Source organism: Musca autumnalis, unplaced genomic scaffold, assembly GCF_047663935.1.
Source record: "Musca autumnalis isolate F117 unplaced genomic scaffold, ASM4766393v1 scaffold_4, whole genome shotgun sequence".
NCBI lineage: Eukaryota > Metazoa > Arthropoda > Insecta > Diptera > Muscidae > Musca > Musca autumnalis.
In genome coordinates this window covers 153930135-153935331 of record NW_027411977.1, presented here as the reverse complement: position 1 = coordinate 153935331, position 5197 = coordinate 153930135, and the positions used below count along the sequence as shown (strand labels likewise).

The following is a 5197-nucleotide window of genomic DNA, read 5'->3' as shown; positions in this document are numbered from 1 at the left end:
GCTAAATATCTCATTTTATTGCAATTAGTTTTGCCCATTAATATAACAAATCATATTTAAGACCTCAGGTATTAAGCACATCAATGATAGTATTGGGCGTTGTCATCTGTAAGTAAAATTGAAACAATAAACAAATTGCTAACAAATTGACTGGTTTTCTAAACAATAACCTACCTCCAACTTTTGCCGCTGAGTCATGCCCTGAATACGTCCACGATGTTAGGATACATAATTTTTTTTCTTAAGGGAGTAGTGCTTCATTGGCCACGGACTATTTTTATCTCCATTGCAACTTTAAATGAAAATTAAAAAAGGAAATAAACGAACACATAAAAACTACAAAAAATAATTTAACCAATATTTGAATTTTAATTTCACATTATTAAACACGTCATACTTACTTTTAGCGAAGATAATTATCCTTTTAAGCGTTGTCATCTATAATCAACAAACAATTTTTAGTAATTTATCTGGTTTTCTTTCTAAACTTTAACTTACCTTTAACTTTCGCCGTTGGACAGAAAACTATACAACAATACAACATTTTCTTTTTCTAAGTGAGAGATGCTTCGTTGGCCAATGGTAACAGTTTCTCCGCCATTCTATCTTTAGATTTTCTATTGAATGCTTCCATTACAAGAAAAATATATGTAAATGAAAAAATAATATTTACATTTTCTTTTCATGTTAAACATATCACAGTTTTTAAAGTTGAAAACACCAGACGTAAAATAACTTTTTTTCATCCACACTTGACTGTGGTTTAGCGCAAACTAAAACAATGTTCTTGAACATCATGCGATGTAGCTAAGAAAGCGGTGGTTGTTTTGCCAACACGTGTCAACATTAAACTCATTATGTATGAGGCATTAAACTCATTATGTAATCAAAAAATTACAAGTTCATTATTGTGCGGTTTAAAAGTGCACAAAATGAAATGTGTATTGGACAAAATCTCCAAACCTTGATATGTCCTATTTTCAAGGTTTGGAGTACATGTTTGTTGAACATCATAAAGTGCTAATATCTGCTATAAGTAGCATACGTATCACATTTTTTTCCTATCACTAGCAAATTCGTTAATTTTGACGAAACCCGCTTTAAACAATTTGGAGTCGATTTAGTCGAACGCATGATAACTCTCGAACAGATCAACAGATTTGGTTCAAATTTTGGATCTCGGGGTATTTTTGCCAAACTTAAGGCATATCCGTCCAAGCCTTCGGGCACCACCCACAAGACTTCAAAGTTCGAAACCGATTTTTTCGAGACATAGAATAGGTTCGAATATGGATTATATAGATTCACTCCTTCAGGTACCTCCCACACTAAATTTCAATTATGCGATTTGAGCGAAACTTTGAACATCCTAAAATTACTTCCAGACGTACATATATCAAGTACCAAGAGGGTATATATGGGATAACATCTTCGGATACATCCCTCATAAAAGTTCAATATAAGTATAGTTTAGGGGCTGTTCGAAAAGCCACATTTTGACCAATGGTATTTACTGCGGTCTTGCTTACAGCAGCTGTAAATCTTACGCTGACTAACTAAAATTACGGGCAGACACATAGTTATGGAATGGAAAAGGAATTACTTTTAAATTATGTACATTCTTTCAGGTATCTTCTGCACAAAAGTACAAAACTTTTGCAACTTTTCGCAACGCCCACAATCGTGAAGTTATATACCCCAAATGTTTCGATATTTTTGTCTGAACGTTTTTCGTCCAAAAAAGACCACGAAATTTTGAAGCACCCTGGCTACACAATTGACACGAAAAATATTTTGGGCATAAGACGGGAATACACGCGCACACCCGATGGAGTGCGGACTTCCCAGAGATGACATATATATTTTTGTGTTCAGGACAATGAGACCTACCTGTGGTAAACATTTCAAAAAAATAGGGCGTGCGCGTGTATACCCGACTTGTTCCATATTTTGGTTATGTAGCCCGTATTCGATTTGTCTATAGATAAAAGTCTCAACTCACACAGGCTGATAGTATATCTCTGTCGCAAACTCGACTGATACTTTTCATTCATTAGTCTATGTTTTTTACTTGTTTTCCAGAAAACAGAAGTTATGAATTTTCATAAGTTTGCCTCCGCTGTGCCGACAGAAGTGATTAATTAGTCTTTGGGCATAGTACTTGGAAAGTTTTTAATGTTATCGAGTCCATAAACATCTACTCGTACAATTAAAATAGAAATAAGTGGGAACAACAACCATTTATATTTCAGGTGCATTTTTCCAAATTAACCTATTTTTTAGGATTTAACTAAAATTTTGCCGAGCTTTTTGCGTAGTCTCTTATAGAACGCCAGTAGGATTCAGAGTCTATGAGTTGTAGTTTGTATCGTCTGATAAAAATGTTTTCTTTTTTTAATGTAAAAATTCAGAAATTTGTAGTTGGCTTTCACGGACTCTGGTAAAATAGTAAAGTTTTGGTGTTTTCTGACATAAAAGAATATTATGTTCTTACAATAGCTGGATATTAGGCCGGGGCGATTTGTATGGAAGGAAAAAAGTGTTATCGGGCGCCTGGAGTTTCTGATTCTTGGGATTGTACTGAGCAAGAAAGTCAACTAGACCATATGTCTACGGTGAAAATCGAGCCCCCGGATTTTGACTTGAAGTTTTTTTTTCAAGGATTTTCGGATATGTTGGCATATAACAACCAAACCACTGATATTTTCGATCCAACACAAAGACAACAATTGTAGCCAAGACAATAATAAAGAACTCTCTAGTACATCGCAAAAGCATTGGAACGCTCCTTCAGGCAGTTATGGCCTCGAAAGGTGCACATTTTTCGGAAAATATCGATAAATGACACTGTGCTACAAAATCGGACTCAAATTCAGTGGGTTGAAAATCCCTTTTGAAGATGAAAGCCCTTGGTGAGTGTACTAAGAACCCAAAAGGAAATTTTCACCATAGGTCAAGTTTCCGAGATATCGCGTGATTAATGGTTTAATTTTCGCCCCTTAATTTGCGAGAAAACAGCTTTATATCTCTGTTAAGCGTTATTGTAGCTTCATTTTGAGATTACATGTCTGCAGTCAAATCGAATGGTGAATCTTTTTGTAGAATATTTCATCCCTCTAACTCAATTCTTTCCATGTCCTTTTCGTCCTTTATTTTTTGAACCGTAGTAAAAGTACCACAAGATGAGATTTTACAGCATCCAAATATTCTGCAAAAATGTTGTTCAGAAGATTTTAGGTACGGTTCTCATTGATGACCAATCGATATTTCCCCGTTTCCATAGTCCTTTTTGACATTTACCCGTATTTTGTTGAGAAAACTATGTTTTGTTTTTATGTATATTCGTTATTGGTCTGTGGTGCATCTGAAATACTTACCATAAATAGCTCTTGTAATGACGAACACGTTAATAACAAATTTTATTGAAGGATAAGATCCGGGTATCTACATTTTTGAACCGGATATTCTGATATCAAAACCGATTTTGGAACCGGTTTTAAGTAACCGATTAATCGTATATGTATATCATTGGAAAGCTAATAAAATGGTCAATCAAATGACAGCAGCGATTAATCGGTTACTTAAAACCGGTTCCAAAATCGGTTTTGATATCAGAATATCCGGTTCAAAAATTTAGATACCCGGATCTTATCCTTCAATAAAATTTGTTATTAACGTGTTCGTCATTACAAGAGCTATTTATGGTAAGTATTTCAGATGCACCACAGACCAATAACGAATATACATAAAAACAAAACATAGTTTTCTCAACAAAATACGGGTAAATGTCAAAAAGGACTATGGAAACGGGGAAATATCGATTGGTCATCAATGAGAACCGTACCTAAAATCTTCTGAACAACATTTTTGTAGAATATTTGGATGCTGTAAAATCTCATCTTGTGGTACTTTTACTACGGTTCAAAAAATAAAGGACGAAAAGGACATGGAAAGAATTGAGTTAGAGGGATGAAATATTCTACAAAAAGATTCACCATTCGATTTGACTGAAGACATGTAATCTCAAAATGAAGCTACAATAACGCTTAACAGAGATATAAAGCTGTTTTCTCGCAAATTAAGGGGCGAAAATTAAACCATTAATCACGCGATATCTCGGAAACTTGACCTATGGTGAAAATTTCCTTTTGGGTTCTTAGTACACTCACCAAGGGCTTTCATCTTCAAAAGGGATTTTCCACCCACTGAACATAACTGCCTGAAGGAGCGTTCCAATGCTTTTGCGATGTACTAGAGAGTTCTTTATTATTGTCTCGGCTACAATTGTTGTCTTTGTGTTGGATCGAAAATATCAGTGGTTTGGTTGTTATATGCCAAAATATCCGAAAATCCTTGAAAAAAACTTCAAGTCAAAATCCGGGGGCTCGATTTTCACCGTAGACATATGGTCTAGTTGACTTTTTTGCTCAGTACAATCCCAAGAATCAGAAACTCCAGGCGCCCGTGATGGTGTTCAAATCGCCCCACTCTACTGGATATACATCCAGTTTTTAAAAAAGGACCCGTAGGCAATTTTTGATTGGATTCGAGCTATTCTTCTTTTTGGAGGTATTTCTTTCAAATTATTAATTTATTAATGGTATACAAATAACATTAAAGGGTTTTTAAAATAGATCTTCTTATCAGAATATGTCCTCGTGGTAAAAAATGTGTTCAATTGAAAAATTAATGAGGCAAAATTAATACATAACTTTTTAATGCGACTGAAGTTAGTGTGTGATATCTGGATGTGTATTTCAAAGAAGAAAATGGATTATGTTCGGACCGAAGTGTTTCTATCCTCAACCACATAAAAAGCACTGTATATCTCTATTCGACACATTCGCTAATGCAATCCCTGTTTTCAAACGTGGATCTATTTTTACCACTTTCTGTATGGAGGTTTCCCACCAAAAGAATTTTCAAAATCCATATTACAGACGATATTTTTAAAAAAATTATGCTAATAGCTTCCAATTACAGAAAATCTTTCGAAAGTTAAAACGTAGAGCTTTGCGGGATTTAGAACCCAAAATTCAAAATCGGAGCTAATGTGGTTGAAAGTTCTGGAGTGTATCCCAGACGTGTAAACATGTAATACCCTAGACAGACGGCAGCGTTAATTTGCATTAACTGCCTTAATTCAAATTAACTCGTGCATTATCCACATTCTTAACCCAGATAAAGTCACTGGTCG

The 5197-nt window shown here is 34.8% G+C and overlaps 1 long non-coding RNA gene across 1 annotated transcript; it reads right to left on the bottom strand.

Annotated features, from left to right (window-relative positions):
• Positions 1-254: 254 nt before the first annotated feature.
• LOC141404103 (uncharacterized) lies at positions 255-578 on the bottom strand. Its single transcript, XR_012412950.1, has 3 exons — positions 499-578; positions 402-438; positions 255-292 (listed from the first exon to the last, which is right to left on the bottom strand). It is a non-coding gene; the product is annotated as an uncharacterized lncRNA (long non-coding RNA).
• Between the last annotated feature and the right edge of the window lie 4619 nt (positions 579-5197).